Source organism: Excalfactoria chinensis, chromosome 1 (assembly GCF_039878825.1).
Source record: "Excalfactoria chinensis isolate bCotChi1 chromosome 1, bCotChi1.hap2, whole genome shotgun sequence".
In the NCBI taxonomy this organism is placed as follows: Eukaryota; Metazoa; Chordata; class Aves; order Galliformes; family Phasianidae; genus Excalfactoria; species Excalfactoria chinensis.
The window spans coordinates 100,263,050-100,280,332 of NC_092825.1; positions in this window are offsets into that span (position 1 = coordinate 100,263,050).

Here is a 17,283-nt window from a genome sequence, read left to right on the forward strand (position 1 = left end):
ACAGCTGCACACTTGTACTATTTCACTGCTTATTTCAGTTCCCAGGCTACTCCTCTCTTGGAGACATTGGCCCAAGTATTTTCAAGGCCATAAAGGGAACAGTGCTGGAAATTGTTTTAAGCTTGTCTCTCTCTCAGAGAGGAAAGATGAGTGTGCTCATTTGATTCATCATGATATCTCAAGCACTTGGGATGATGGGAGGAAGTGAGCAGCATATGACAAGAAAGAGTAGCTGGAGGCTGAGGCAAGAATTCTTTTTTATGATCCATTTTGTCTGACACTCGTGGTAAAGCAACAGCATAATCCCATCCTGATTCCATCACTTCTCTTGAACTCAGAGGAAAATCTCTATGTCCTATCTCAACCTGGTTGGGCAAGCTGGTGGCAATCATTGTGTTTCTGCGGTATCCAATGACAAGACTCATACTTGTTTCAAAGAGGTGCCACTCCCAGTGGGTTGATGTGTGATTCCCAAGCAGAAAACCAACAGCTGACAGTGACAGTTTCCACCTCATCCCACGGAAGAGGCTTGCAGGTAAGAGATCACTTTTTCCCATGATGGATAGAGGAAGCCATTCTGGTATGAGACATTTAAAGTAATCCAAGGAAGGTGCCTGAGAATTTACCATCTTCTGCCAAACAGTGTAACAGGACATTAGCACTCCGTATTTCTCTGATAGTCTGAGGAATGACTTCTGACATATTTATTTGAAGATAAATGCAAATGCTCATGTAGTCTGGCTTTTACCCTCCTCCACCCCCCCCCCCCCTTTTTTTTTTTATTTTCCATTGGATTACTTTTTTAGGAACAGAGAAGGATATTGCTTACAAAACAAATACAAAACGAAGTTAAGCCCCTTAAACAAACAAACAAAAATGTAATCTTCTGCAAACTAGGAGTTTTTCAATAATACTTTTATGCTCACCAACAATGAACTAAGATTTTAAGAGGTTGGGAAATCGATGTTCTCTGTGCTTACTTGAGATGAAGTCAATTGTTAAAATAGAAAAAAAAAAAAAAAAAGAAGAAGAAGAAAGAAAGAGTGCTTGGGTAATGAATGGTAAGTTATTCATGACTTTTTTGAAGAAGAAATAACAATGTGCCTTCTGTGAATATTAAGTAAAAGTAACCTTAGGGGGATGGGTTGGGCAGTGTGAGTCATACTCAGGTTTTGAATTATTGATGTTCTGTGATTGTCAGCCTTTACAAGCTTGCACTCTTTATATCTTAATTCCTCTGAGGCAGGTGGAATAAGTTCCTGCAGATCCATATATGTTTCCACAATAAGGTACTATGACAGCACATGAAGGAATTTATAGTTGTGCTCAATTTTGAACTACCTCTCTGCAAAGCACAGCCTCTCTTGCAACACAGCATGTAACCATGCTTTTCCCAGGGGCAATGCGGGCATGCTTTGTGTGCTCCAGCCCAGTACATTTCCGTGAACTACTTCCCATGCGCCTATTTTGAAAACTGTGATTGCTTTAGAAGTGCAGTTTCATTAGCTGTTCCTGAGAGCTGAGTTTGATGAAGCTAATGTTGGTGGTTGACAAGTCTCTGCTCTATCACTTTATTGGTATTTTCAATCTAAGAAACCAAAAAATCTGAAGACTGGGACATGAAACACTCAAAAGTTATAAAGAGGAAGAATTAAATTGCTCATGTGTTATCCATTCCAGCTGCTTGTGTGTATGCAGTGTGATATGGCTTCCAATTATACACTTGTGTGCTCTATTTTCTGTGACACGATGTCCCCTTTTAGTGTGCTGGCTGTCTGGTGCACATTGATTGGGTTGCAATTCGTTATTACTGGTTCATTCTCAGCATTCATTGCGTGGCCACATGCCTTATTTACTGCAAACCATCTAAATCCTGCAGAGAGTTCACTGTAATGGATTTCCTCAGCTCCACTTTGACTTAATTTGTGCCACTATACAGTATGTAATCACTAGAGATAAAATTCAGCCTTTGCAATCAGTGGAAAAAGCTAATGTTCTCTCAATGGGAAAGAGCTCTCTAAAGGGAGATGGAGAGTAAGTCCAGTGGGCTATAGTCCTTGGCCAACTTCATCCCTGTGTTCTTTGGATTGCAGGATTGGGCTGGCATCATTGGGCTTTGGCCATTCTTGGGGGAATCAGTGGGACTGCCTGATGTGTGGTGGCAGAGGTCCTGGAGGTCGTTTTGGCCTTGTGGCTGGTGGTCAGAGAGGCCCATCCATTGCATGTCAAGTCCTCCAGCAGAAATGCTTCTGTTGCTGCCAGGGTCTGTGCTGGACATCAGCATCGGGACATGCAGGTGTGGATGGGGTGGAGGGAGAAAGCAGAGGAAGTTGTTATCCTACTGTGCATGCATGAGTCAATTTATACACAAATAGGTATGGTTTCATATAATTGTAATTGTCTTAGTAGTGAGGCTATATTCAGGATTTGGCATGAGGTGCTATAAGAAGTAACATGCTCATATAATTACAATTAGAGACAAATTAGGGTAAGAATAAGAGTAGTAATTTAGTGCAGATGAATAGCTAATACGGGCAGCATGTGTCAGCATAGCACTGGATATGCAAAGCAGAGGTTAGGTGATCAGGAAATATCAGAGGTACAGAAAAGGGCAATTGCTGGGCTCTTTTTGGTTGTGCTCAGTGGCAGGACAAGGTACAATGGGTACAAACTGGAACACAGGAATTTTTATCTCATCATGAGAAAGAACTTCTTTGAGAGTGACAGAAAACTGGAACAGGCTGCCCAGAGAGGTTGTGAAGTCTACTTCATTAGAGGTACTCAAGACCTCCTGGGTGCTTTCCTGTGTGACCTGCTGTAGGAAACCTGATTTAGCAGGGGGTTCTAACTGGTGTTCTCCGGAGGTCCCTTCCAAGCCCATATGATTCTGTCATTCTGTGATCAGATTGGGAGTAAGATGTTTCTGTAGCCCACCACCTCCCTCCAGAGTTCTGTAGCCAGGATCTTTCTGTTCTCTGCCTTGTTCCCCTCATCCTCTTGGTGACAAGCAGTGCTGATGCTCATCTGGGACCAACTGGAATGACTGGGAGACAGTGTGGCAGGCAGAGAAGCTCTTCCATCTCTTGTCCTCCTCAGCCAGGCTGCCAGCTACATGGAAACAGTGTGGGTATTCTGAGGAAGAAATTGTTCAGCATGCCACAGGAAATGACCTGAGAGGAGCTGGCGGTCAGTACTCCCCAGCTATTAGCAAGAGTGGAGACAGCTTCTAATAGTCTGGACACTCAAGAACATTGATAGTCCGCCTAAAATAGAGTGGCAGGGAGTTTTATGACAATCCTGTAGTCTCCTGGGAGACTCTCACGAAGCAAATGGTTCAATGCAAATCAAAACAGACAAGTCAGGAAGAAGCTTTTCAAGCATAAAATACCAGGCCCAGAAATATCAACAGAAAAATGTGCAAACTTTTTTTTTAATACAAAATCTGTACAAAATTGGCTTTGCCACTTGTAACCGTTTCCTCAGCCCCCACACAGTAGTATTTGCTGCTATGTTTTGTTTAGATTCAAAGCTTTAATGGACTGCAATATATCTGCTTTGTGTGTCTATAAAGCTACATATACATCTTGGGATTTGTTGTAACAGTAATATTAAGTAAAGTGTGGGTAATTTGGGCTGAAATGATGCCAAATGTATACTTCAGAGTCTTGTAAGGTGCTTAGTTAGGTACGCATTTGATTTGAGAATGCCTGTGTGTGTGAAATCAGATAACAAAGGTCCAGGTGGGATCCCAGAATGGAAGTCAGAGGTATTGTGAAGCTGGTTCTATTCCTATTAAACCCCTGGTGTGCTCTGAAGGGCTAATCTTTTCTAGACTTCTATGGTGCAAGCCTGGAGTTTTCAATAAAAGTACAGATCGAAGTGTCTACTTTTTGCTGAGGTCAATGACAGTTGTTGATAAACTGGGTCAGCTAAAAAATGTCTAGAGGTGGGATTCATGGTACTGAACTTTAGAAGTCTGGGGGTATATATCTACATTAAAGCTGCTCCCTAGGGCCTTTCTTGCCCTAATTTAGTTACCTGCTTGAGAGTGGGATGAATCATGCCCTGCAAAGCACCCCACCTGGCTGACTACAAAGGAAGCCATGCTCAGTGACTGGAAACTGCATTGGGGGAAGCCTATTTGGGGCAGATGAATCCCAAGTTGGAGGATTTTATGCACAATTTGATTGATATTGTAAAGGAAAGGTTTGTTTTCTTTTACCTTTCACAGCATGATGAAGGTGATTGCTGCTCTGAGAAATACAGTATCTTGTGTTTTCCTAGGATCCTTTTACCTTTCTGAGAAATCATAAGGAAAACTGCAACATATATATTTTTTTTTTTCAGGGTTATATTTGAGTTATCATAAAACTTGTCAGAAGAAATTTTTATATGGGCAGGTACAGGCTAACTTTTACCCAGAAGTCAAATAGTAAGCATGCCTAGACAAAAAGCCATCCTGGAGAGCACAGAAGACTCGAGGTCTGTCTGTACATGTTACGATATTTAGATTGACTTGTCTAGTGTTCTTTCTTTCATAAATACATGGAGCCATTAGATTTTTGAGTTGTGCTCATGGAAGTGATGGAGTTGTGGAGATGTTCTAGAGCCGTGTGGTTGTGTCAGTGACATGGTCAGTGGGCATGTTGGAGATGGGCTGACAGTTGGACTAGGTCATCTTAAAGGTCTTCTTCAGCCTTAATGAGATTCTTCAGTTCTATGATTCTGTGCTGACACATGCACAGTCTGAAGTGATTGTCTGAGAAGGACAGCAAAAACTTACCACTGCAACTGAGAAAGGTCTGGATCCAGCTTCTCTGAGGTACATACAATAGGTTACTCACAGTGAAATGCTGGGCAACTACAAGGGCCCTTCAGGTAGCCTGAGCAGTTATGTTACAGGAAGTAAGGGAGTAGTTAAGGATAAGAGAGCTGTGGAAATAGCAGAGAAGCAATCTTGGAGAAGCTGTCACGAGTTGTAATAGCTGGACATTACAGGGTAGCCAGAGTCAGGGCAGTCCAAAGAGGTGCAAAGCCAGCATCTAGCTCCCAGTCTCTCTGCTGGCATTTCACTGTCGTTGGAAAAAGCAAGTGGGGAGCTGAGCATGAAGCACTCTGGGACTCTCCTGGCAGCTTGTCTGTGGCACAAAATCACTGTTGTGTGATTGAGCTGACCGTTCAGAGCCTGCCCACACAACCAGGCATTCAGCTGTCTACGTGACCTGGCAGTGCAGAGCTTTCACATGACTGGGGGATGAACTATGGCCTCAGAAGATGCAAAGAGAATATAGCATGTGACATTGAGCTGTTTATAGCAAGGTGTTACTGGTTGCCTTAAAGCAAAACCTTTGCTCCACGATAAGGTCCTTGCACAGTGAGATGAGGAGAAAAATAGATGAGGCCGATTCAGAAGTGAAAAAAGGAGAGCTGAGATATTCTCTAATTGCTAAATGGAAGGTCTACAGTCACAGGCAGTCACTGAACACGTGAGAAAAAGAAAGCCAGCTGTTATGTGTGTCATCATGAGAAAAAGCAGAACTGACAGAAGAGGGAGACTTAGTAACTGTGAGCAAGAAAATATTCTGCTGTCCTTTGTTTTTACATTTTTTTTTTTTTTTTCTGGGAAACAAGACTTTGTGGGCATACTTTGTAAATAAGATCTCATCAAAGAATATCTCTGATTCTTTCTTTATTTTTTTCTTCCTTCCATAAACAATCCTAATAGAATCTAGCTCTGATAATATGGTAAAATGTGCCCTCAGGAAAAAAAAAAGACAAGTTGCTCGAAGAGAAAAATCTCAGAAATATGATTTGCAGCAGAGCTTTTATTTAGATCCGGATGTAGAATAAGATATATCCATATTTGGCTCAAATTCTTGACATGAGATTTAGAAAAGAAAAAAAAAGAGGCCCCATCTGAACCGAGGACCTGAGAAAACTTACGTTCCAGGCACAGCCACATGAGACTTTCCAAGATAAATTAGCAGTGGGCCAATTTGTAGATGTTCAGCTGGACTTAGCTCTACAGACTGAGATGTGAAAGGAGAAGAAGAACACTTCACACAGCTGTGGAATTTGCCAGGAAAACTGAACCTTCATTTGTAGCAGCCCAACAGAAGAAGACAAACAGAAAGGTAGAATTCAATTGCTAGAAACCCTCTTAGCCAAGACTTGCTTCTGGTAGACATCAAAGACAAAAAGCAATTGCAGCTCAGTCTATGAGATTTTTCATCCCTGGGAAACATTATTGAATTTAATTTAGAAAGCAGAAAATTCAGGGAGGCTGTTCATATAATTGCTGCTGTGGTGATCAAGACATACTGTCTCGAGGATAGTTGCTCTCACTCTAAAGCTGGCCAGGAGAGAGAATCACAGCAGCCTGGAACCAAGATGTTCCTTGGAACCAAGATGTTGAAGTTCATCAATTTTGTCTAGTTCATCACTCATGTCTAAAGATCATAGAATCTTAGAATGGCTTGGGTTGGAAGAGGCTTTGAAAATCACTGAACTCCACAACTCCCTCATTAGCAGGGCTGCCCCCCACCAGCTCAGGCTGCCCAGGGCCCCATCCAAATTGGCCTTGAGTGCCTCCAGGGATGGGGCACCACAGCTTCTCCAGGGACTGTATGCTTCTGCTTTGGGTCTGGGAGTAGCAAGAAAAGTTGGACGTTTGTCTATTGGATGGGCAGTAAGACTGTGAAATGCAGGGTGATGATAGACAACAATCAGATTGCAGTATTTTCTAGAGCTTTCCTAGAGTCCAAGAGAGCAATGTTCCTCAAGGCCTTGAGTTTCTGCTGTGTCTTAGACTGCAAGTGACAACACAGTCAGTGTGAAAGATGGGGAAAGGTGTTTAGACTTTCATGATAAAGCTTTAGGCTGCAAAAGCTTTTTATTGATCTATTATTCCCTGTGCTTGTTATAGGCACACTGTTGAAACACATAAGATTTGGTGGGGCAGGAGTAATCCTGAAAGCTCTGATTTCTCCAGGGTATGCAGATCATTTCTGCACATAATTGAAAATTGACCATGACATCTGCTGTATCTGTCAGACACCAGCACAGATACTGGCAATTAGCAAGCTTTCTTATGCAGTAGCTGAACACTCTGTCACCACAGAAGAGATTAGAACCAGGAACCACGTGCACTAGAGTAAGAAATCCACCACTGTATGATGTATGAAACAAGAGAAGTCTTCCTTCTAACCTTGCCAGTTCTCAGCTCGCAGAAGATAAACTTGAGCTATTTTCTCACATTCTGAAATCCTGATGTTCTTGTAGGAAGTGGGAGGTCTAGGCAAATGAAAGATTTTAGGCACTCCTATTTGGGGAACACCCGAGGGAAGGACTGTTAGAGTGATTTGTTTGCACAGTGCCTAAAATAAAGGGTCCCGATCCGTAGCGTTAGGGGAATAGGAATAACAACAACAGTAGTCTTTCCCTTTTCAGTGGGGACTCCTTACAGGATGGATGAAGAGCACAGTGGGCTGGGATCTGACCTATGGCAGACTTGTAATGTTTTGGGTATATTTTTTTTTTTTTGTAAAGTTCTGTGTGGATAGGCCTTTTTTGACATCTGAATATGACTCATGCTCTATCAATGTGACAAGTGATGAGGAGCTGCGAGAGTCAGCTCTGTCTTTGAGTATAGGCAGATAGGTTTCCATTGAAGATGAAGGGTTGGACATATGTGTCCAAGCATGGAATTTGGAGAAACAAAATTACATCTTGTAAATTCTGCACACATAGTGAGCTGTTAGGATCTTCTTCTTTTCCTTATTTTTTCTTTAATTTTTTACCCCAATGTAACTATATAGAAAAGTAAATGAGTGCTTTCAAACTGAGCATCCTCTCACTCCTCAGTAATGGTGATGCTGTTATGTGTGCTGAAGTCTTTTCCCCTTTCATCCATGCTATGGTGGAAGCTTCTCCCTGCTGAATTCCTCTTGACAGACAGCTGCTCTTCACGGGGGGGGGAGGGAGGGGTCACCAGAAGTAGAATCTGTCAAAGTGAGCCGGACCTATCAGGGTTACAAGTTGTTTTTGGCATGTAGTTCTGATCATATAATCATAGGATTATACAATCATTAGGGTTGGAAAAGACCTTTAAAGTCATCTGGTCCAACTGTCACCCATTACCACCATGCCCACTGACTGTGTCCCTCAGTTCCACATCTCCATCATCTCCTCATGCAACAGAGTTCCTGAGTAATGGTTTCATAAACACCTCACCTCGGGGTCTTACAGAGACCAGTCTCATCTCTTAAGGTAGGCAGTAGTAGTACTGTGGACTAATGCTGAGATAAGATGCTCAGCTAACAAGTTGGGAAGGTCAGTGCTGCCTTCAGCAAGGAAAAGTATCCTGATATTTGCTGTACTCTGATCCTTGCTGTTTTACCCTGCAGCTCACTGAGCACTAATTCCACAGAGGACATTTTTTGCCTCTTTTTTTTCTGATTGCTCTGTCACTGAATTATGTAATTAATGACTTTAATATGGCAATCAAAACGTGAGGCAGTAACAGAGACACTCTGGCAACCAAAACAAGTGAAAACCCCTGTAAGATTAATGCTCTTGTTCTTTCTCCCATGGTAAAATGTCAGTATTTTAGGAGAAAAAATGTTTTCAGCTGTGCACAGAAGGGTTTTTATTTAAGTGACCACAATTTCAGACGTTCCATTGTGTTCTCCTTCTCCCCCTCTCTTTCTTTATGAACAAACTAGTATCATTTATTTAAAATTCTCCCTGTTTTCATTGGAATGTAGTTAATTGACTTGGAAGGAGCATAATCTCTTGAAGAAAAACATGCTTACCATGTAAACAGCTCTTTCTCAAAAGGTTTGCAAAAAAGCAGATTATGTACAAATTCTTAGAATGCTCCTCTGTGCCAAATGCTGTTGAATTTTTCTTGTGTTGGTCAAGTCCTAGCATCAAAACATGACATCTGTATGATTATTTATCCTGTTTATTAACTTATGTATAGCTATGATAATCTGATTGCTAATGATCTTAGTATGGCCATATAAGCTGTTCACAGCAATAGCACAAACCGCATGCAATTTGGCTAGTTTTGAGTTTAAGCAGGAAAGTAAAAATTACTGGGTTTCATGCAAAACTGTTTGGCCCATGAACCTTTCATCAAATCTGCAAGAATAACTTATTTGTTTTTGGTTCCCTCCTGCCTCTTCTCTCTACACACACCCCTATATTATGGAAAAGCTTAAATGAATGTTGTGTTTTTGTTATGTAACTTCAGGCCAGTGTCTGAAAATCAGGCATATGATAGGTTTTCTGGTTACTGATCGACGAAAATTAGTGTCTTTGTGTATACATGGGCATACCAATGTATCTCACTGCTGTGGCCTGTTCTTAATGAAATGTTGATAAAATCCTTGATGCTATAAGCTTAACAACCAGACCAAGCTCAACTGGGCAGCCCAGGTGGAACACATCTGCCTGAATTTCAGTGTAAATGTTTGGATTCAAAATGTACCTCCCCTACTAAGTTGCCACATGGGCAGCTGAAGTCTTGAGTTCATCTGCATCTCTGATAAGAGAGCAGTTAAGATGCTATTTTTGAGAGTTATGGCAGTAATACTTACCTGCTGGGGCTTCTATCTCACACCCAGCCTCCCTGAAGTTCATGTTGTCACCAAGCTGGTTGTACTAAGCCAGACTCATGAGGCATTTCTGTGTTGGATAAGAGCTGTGTCGGCGGTAAGGAGACTTGCTCTACTCTTGGATGTGTGAGGGAGGACCAGTCCTGTGATCAGTGGTGGCATGGGGCTGAGACTTCTACAGGCTTGCACACTCCTGGCATAGGCAGAGTTGGCATACAGTCACTCACTATGTCTGACAGTACAGACACGCTGCAAGACCCTAGCTCAGCTCTTCAGGCAATAGTTAGAGGAGAGGAGCCTGACTACACACTGCAGCGTTATTACTATATGTATATTGAATAGGAAGACCAGGCACAGGCAGCTGTTGGAGGCATTTGGGGCAGCAGTGTATCTGGGAGGAAGGAAAGAGCAAAGTTGCCCCGCTGTTCTTTTTGTCAGCTTCAGAAAGACTGGGCAGGATGCTACTGCTCTTAGGAAGGAGTCTGATTGTCTGGGACTGCAACAATTCTGCCGGCAAGAAGCACTGCCCATTTTTCTTCCTCAATAGCAAGACCAGCAAATCCTGGATTTCCAGTCTCTGTACCTGATTCTCCATCTAGCACTGCCCCTTTGTCTGCCCCTTCCCTAATGCTCCTTAGCTTTGGGGCAGCAAATTTCAGTTTTGCTGACACAGCTGAGAAGGATTCAGCTGGCTTTGCCAGGGAGAGGGCTTTTCTGAAAACTGCTGATGGCATCTAAGTCCTGGAGAGGGTCAAGATTGAGACATACGCATGTTTTTGGCACTCCCGTGGCTGGCTCAGCAACCTGCACTTTGTGGCTCTTGCTTGAAGGCATGCTGCTCTCATGCCTCTTTGTGGGAACTGAGGCTCCCATATTTTGGATGCTGAGAAATCCCCATGGCAACCCAGCATCTGAAAATTAGGCATGGCCTTACAAAGTGTAGCAATACCCTGGAAAGACTCACTCTAAGTCAAAGAATAATGGACAAAAGCAAGTCGGGGGAAGAAATTCGTGATGTTGGACTTACTAGGCTTTGACAGATACATGGTCTTTCCAGTTTTTTGCTCTCTGTTCCTTCATAAAAGGTTTGCTCTACCATACTTAGGACATTTCATTACTTTTAAGGAGCAACGTGGCCTCAGGGAAATGAGTGGATGGCTCAGAAGGGGAAGTTCATTCAAAGAGATGTCTGAGGGGGGAAATGAGAGCATTTGTGCTTAGTTTCTCACAGATCAGAGATGTATTAAGCTGAATTCTGCAGCTCCGCTGTACAAAAGTACACAAACAAACATGTTTTATTCACACACAGAATAACTGAGTTTTGTTTTTTTTGTGCAGTTCGGGAGGGAGACGGGCAGGGAGTGGCTGGACAGAGAAGGGCTTTTTGTTCTCGTTTTGCCTTTGGCAAATGCTCTGACTCCAGCAGTGCTTGGAGAAGGGTTGAGATTCTCTGCTGAAAGGTGTGGAGGAGTGCTGGGCACTGCAGCCCGTTCTGCTGGCACAACACCCATACGTGTGCAGAGTGGTCCTAGCTGTACAACAGGCAGACTATCAGTGCTTTCTGCCTAAAGTGGGGCTGTCTGAAAAGAAAAACAGTGACATTTTTAAACAAATCAATTTTAACTGGCTCAAGATAAAGCAAATTAATTCTACATGTTCTCAGTCCATTGCTTTCTGCCATCCATCATTCAGGATAATGATAGATTTTCAGTTTATAACTCAGTCAGTGTTTGTTGACAATTTTCTCTAATTAGTTTGAAATACTTCCTGGATCTTTGATTCTTTGCAGTTGCTCAGCACAGGGGAAAGGAGGGCAGTGCAATTTGGAAGCTTAGGAGAGACAGAAAGCCATTGCAGATACATCTGGTAGCCATACAAACTTCTGCTTCAGAAGAGGTTTTATCCACCATTTACCAGCCATGGGTGCAAGCCACCTCCAGCCTCCTGTGCTGGAGTTTTCATGCTGTTCCAGTGTTTAGATCCCTGAAACTGCAATGGAATTGCCTATCTGCAAGTGTGGCATAGGGCATGTAAATCGTCCTTTAGCAGATCCCCTTTAAGATAGGGAGGAATGCTTCTTGTTCACTGACAAACCTTTCAACAGTGTCTGCAAAGCAAAGTTTGAGAGCTGCTGCCTGTGCCAGACCCACTCCAAAAGCTGTCAGAGTGCAGTGTGTCACAGAACGGCGTCATGTTTGGCCAAGTGGGCCATGAGCGTTCTCAATTTCTGCAGTATCAGGAGTTCAGTATGGTAAAAAGCACAGCAACAGGTTGTCCACAGTGATGGTGGATTCCCCATCCCTGGAGATACTCAAGATCAGGCTGGACAGGACTCTGAGCACCTGGGCTGAACCAGTTGGCATTTAAAGGTCCCTTCTAACTCAAATGATTCTGTGATTCTATGAAAAATACCCAGATTGTATGAGAAGGGGACAGCCATTGCTGGGACAGAGGAACAGAGAACAAACATAATACTTTTCAGGGAGAAGATTCCTTACTGACCTCAAGTCTAGGGACACAGAACAGATGTGCTAGGTACACCAACCAGGCTTCTCTGAGATGGATTGTGCCTGTCATGGTGCATGAGCAGGTCACTTTGAGGATGGGCTGAGTGGACAGAGGGGAGCATCTGAGATAGAAGCAAAAGGATAAATGGCGGAACAGAAGGAATTAGGGATTTAGGGTATAAGGATGTGTTCTATTAAAGAGCAGTGGGAAATAGTACCAGGGAGAAGGATGGAGATAGCTGAGCCAGCCAGGTTGTTATGAGGACTGTAAGGCTGCTATGGAGGAAGAGCTTGAGAGAACTCCTGGGACCTCAGTTTGAGTTCAGAAATATGCCTAAGATTATTTATTAGAAGTAATACAGGTGTGCCCTGGAGTCGTAGGCTGGGTCCGAGACTCCTGTGTGCTGGCTGCTGTCTTTTGCTTGCAGATTTAGCATATCATGAGGGCCGCCTTTTCTATTGCACACTGCCTCTCTCCCCTTCAAAATTCAGTTTATGTGTGAATCGTTTTGAATGTAACTAATGTTTTATTGTTAGGTATTTTGGAAACAGAAACAGCAAAATCTTGACTTGGCTTTTCTCTTAATGAGCAACTGAGAACTTGAATAATATTTGCTGTTGATGTACAGCAGTGTTCTGGGAGTCTGTGTTGTCTGACTAAATAAGTAATTTATTGTGAAGGTTCATGGCATGCTGGAGGAAGAGGAGGTCAGGCGGGAGGAAGAAGGACACTGGCCAGGCAACTGCCAGCAAGACCTGAGGTTTTCAGGAGAGGAAGTATGTTAGCATGAGTGCAGCTCCATCCTTGGACTGCGGATTCCTGGCTTTTGTAACAGGATCCTCTTGATAGGTGATAAAACACAGATTTTATTAGGAGTGTGAATGAACTTTCACAGCTGTGGTTTCCAGCTCACTGTGTGCTCTTCAGCTTCCTGACTTCTCCAGATGGTCCCCTCCCTGGGAGTCACCTGTGTGCTGCTGCATGGAGATGTGGGACCACCACCCCCAGTGGGAAAGCAATGGGCAGGCCAGACAGTGGAGAGTGCCTGATTTGTCCTTGTCCAGCAATAAATCTTTCTTGGGATGTCTTCTGCCAGCCACTCCTTGGTAAGAGCTTTTCTGTGGAAAGGAAGCAGTGGGTCTAGACAATTTATTCTGAATAAAGGACACAAAGTTCTCTAAGAAGTATAGGCAAGAGAAAGTATTTACCCTACAGCTTACACTACAAGGACAAAGTTGGGAATAGTGCTCTCTGAGAACATTCCAGGTGGACACTAATGAACAGCAAATGGAGATTGCATGCTGCCACAAGCCTTGACAGGCATCAGAAAGTGATGAAACAAATCGGTAAAAGAAAAACTTTTTGGGTCCATAAGGAATCACACAGAATCACACACAGAATCACAGAATCACCAAGGTTGGAAAAGACCTACAAGATCATCCGGTCCAACCACCCACCCATCACCAATAATTCTCACTAAAGCATGTTCCTCAACACAGTGTCCAAACGTTCCTTGAACACCTCCAGGGTCTGTGACTCCATCACCTCCCTGGGCAGCTCATTCCACTGACCACTCTTTCAGAGAAGTAGTACTTCCTAATGTCCAGCCTGGACCTCCCCTGGCGCAGCTTGAAGCCATTCCCTCTACTCCTATCGCCAGTTACATGAGAGAAGAGGCTGACCCCCAGCTCACTACAACCTCCCTTCAGGTAGTTATAGAGAGCAATAACAACAAAACTATCCCCTGCCTAACTCATGTGTAACTTGCTAAAGGCTGAAAGCACATCAAGGAATTATATAATATATACTTCTCTTGTTTTTGTAGTTCTGTCTGGATTTATCCTGTTGGATGTTTCCAGTGCAAGACATTAAAATAGATGGATTTGTGCTCTGAGCCGGTGTGGGCTGTTCTTTGGTTCTTTCATGATCTCAAATTTCTACTGCACTTTTAAGTACAGTACTGCATCAAATCTTTATTAATCGCATCAAATCTTTATGAATCATTAAAATAGAGTAGAAAAGCCTGTGAAAGAATCTAGTTATTACTATCATAGTGGCAGAGCTCTGAGACACCAGTGTCAGTCAGTTCCTGCTTTGCTAGCCTCTATTTGAGCATATATATGTGGCTTGCACTAAAAAAAAGAAAAAATAAAAAAAGAGAGAGAGAAAAACTCAACCAGATATTGTTTTTAGTGTGCAATGGATGCTGAGGGCAGCTTGATGACTAAGGATTGGGATAAGGCTGAAGTACTGAATGCCTTCTTTGCCTCAGTCTTTAACAGGAAGACTTGTTACTCCCTGGGAATGCAGGCCCCTGCACTGGTAGATAGGGATGGGCAATAGAATAGGCCTTGCATGGTCCACAATGAGATTGTTTCAGACCTGCTCTGAAAGCTGGATGCTCACAAGTCCATGGGACTGGATGGATTGTCCCCCACATCATCCTTGTGGAGAAGCTGGCTGCCCATGGTTTGGGTGTACATCTGCTGGGGAAAACTGGCTGGATGACTGGGCCCAAAGAGTTGTGGTCAATGGAGTTAAATTCAGTTGGCAGTCAGTCATGAGCGGTATCCCAGGGCTTGGTACTAGGGCTGCTTCTATTTAACATCTTTATTAATGATCTTGATGAGGGGATTGAGTGCACCCTCAGTAAGTTTGCAGACAACACCAAGCTGGGAGGGAGTGTTGATCTGCCTGAGGGGAGAAGAGCACTACAGAGGGGCCTGGATAGACTGGATGGATGGGCCAGGGCAAACTGTATGAGTTTCAGTAGGGCCAAGTGTTGGGTCCTGTATTTTGATCACAACAACCCCAGGCAACCCTATGGGATTGAGGAAGAGTGGCTGGAAGGCTGCCTGATGGAAATGGACCTTGGTGTGCTGATGGAAAGTCAGCTGAATATAAGTCAGCAGTGTGTCCAGGTGGCCAAGAAGACCAATGGCATTCTGGCTTGTATCAGGAATGGTGTGGTGAGCAGGACTAGGAAAGTCATCCTGCCCCTGTACTCGGCATTGGTGAGGTCTCCCCTCAAGTACTGTATTCAGTTTTGCTCACCTCAGTACAGAAAGAACACTGAGGTGCTGGAGCAGGTTGAAAGAAGGGCAAGGCTTGTGAAGGGCTAGGAAAACAGCCCTATGAGGAGAGACTGAAGGAACTGGGGCTGTTTAGTCTGGGGAAAAAGGAGGCTCAGGGGAGACCTTATTGCTCTCTTCTAATATCTGAAAGGTGCTTACAGCAAGAGCAGGATTGGTCTCTTTTCACTGGTGACAGGTGACAGGATGAGGGGAAATAGCTTTAAGCTGCACCACGGTAAGTTTAGTTTGGATATCAGGAAAAACTTCTTTACAGAAAGGGTTGTTAAGCACTGGAATGGGCTCCCCAAGAAGGTGGTTGAGTCACCATCCCAGGATGTGTTTAAAAACCATTTGGATGTGGTGCTTGGGGACATGATTTAGCAGAGGGTTGTTAGTTAGGGTAGTATAGTTGGGTCATGGTTAGACTTGATGATCTTTAAGATCTTTTCCAACTCGAGAAATTCTATGATTCTATGGAAATTTCATGTGATTCAAAACTTATGGATCTGGAAGTGGCTTCCCTTAGCTGCTCTGATGTTCAACTGGGTGAGAAGGATGGAGCATCTCACAGGGTTGCATGGATCCTCTAAGGACCCCAGGTTCACTGTGCTCCGATGCTTGCTTGGAAATAGACTGTCTTACTACTCCTGTGGAACCTCCTGTGGCCGCTTGGTCCTGGGGGAAAGCTTGCAGCCAGGAGCTGTGTGGGGCTGCTGCAAACTACTACAGCAGGTGGTGAGCAGCCACTGGAGAGTGTGCCTGGGCACTGGGGGGCTGCAGTGATGCCAGTATAGAGTTCCATAGGGATTAATTTAGTCAGCAGAGTAAGCAGCCACCTGGGTGGGTGAAGACAGATGGGTGAAGAAGCAGCAAAATGGCTATTTTCTGCTGTCTATGCCTGTACCAGAGCCCCAGGGAGGTGAGGCAGGAGCTGAGTTATGTGGAGGATGTGGGTCCTGCTGGAGAGCAGGAGGTGGAGAAACGGGGAGCATGTGAAGGCCCTCCTCTGGCAATGGCAGATCTCATCCCTTTGACAGCAGCAGGAAGAATTCATTGGAGATATAGAGCTCTCTTGTCCTTGCCAGGATTGCTAAGTCCTTATGCCTACAGCCTGAGTGTTTGTCCACCCTGTCACACAGGAAAGACAGAGGTTCTTCTTTCTCTCCTGAACAAGTCTGCATTCCAACAGGTGCAGCATACATTCACTTTTGCCTACTGCAGTGGGGGTCCTTGAGTATTTAATGACCAGAAGGGCATTTCTATATTGCAAAGAACTTGTTCTACCTGAGAACAGTTTGTGAGATCTGTAGACCTTCTGCTGAGCACTAATGCCATAAACGTATTGGTCAGGAAATGGCATTTTTTTTCTTGCAAGGTATGTGCTTTGTCCCTCGCAGTGTGAAGATTTAAAGCTCCATAATTTCTTGATTAGGACTAATGCAATAGGGCAGGCTGAGCTCTTGAAGCATGTATGTGATTCCCCAGAAAGGTAATGGAAAGTATATACAAGTTTAGTAGTTGGCTTAGCTTCTGAAGTCAGCTTTTTCATACCAGGACGAGTATTGCTGAATTTCTTGCTGAATGGTTTGTAAAGTACAAGCATGCTTAGCTTCACTCAAAAAAAAAAGACTGTCCCCAAATTATGATTTATAATAATCTAGATTTATTTCATTTCATCTTTAAATTCATGTCAAATCAGAGGAGGGTGGTAGTAAAAAACAAACATTTTTCTGAAACAATAACAAGGACATCGTTATGATAATTGCAACATAATTTACTCCATCAATCACATAGTTGTGTGGGTTTTCTTCTTTTCTAAAAAACAGAGGAGGATAAATGGTTAGAAAACCATGCAAAAACAAAACAAAACAAACAAACAAACAAAAAAAAACCTCATGAATTTTTAGCCAAATGTTTGTCTGTTGTTAATTATAAGAATCTGAATTTGCTGGCTGACTTATGGCCATCTTTCCACAGAGACTAGCAAACCATATGCCCCTTAACTAGTACTAACCTGCCAAAGTTATGTTTTTTGCTGAAAGCAATCTGGAGTGGCTGGTGCACTCACTGCATCTGTTTTG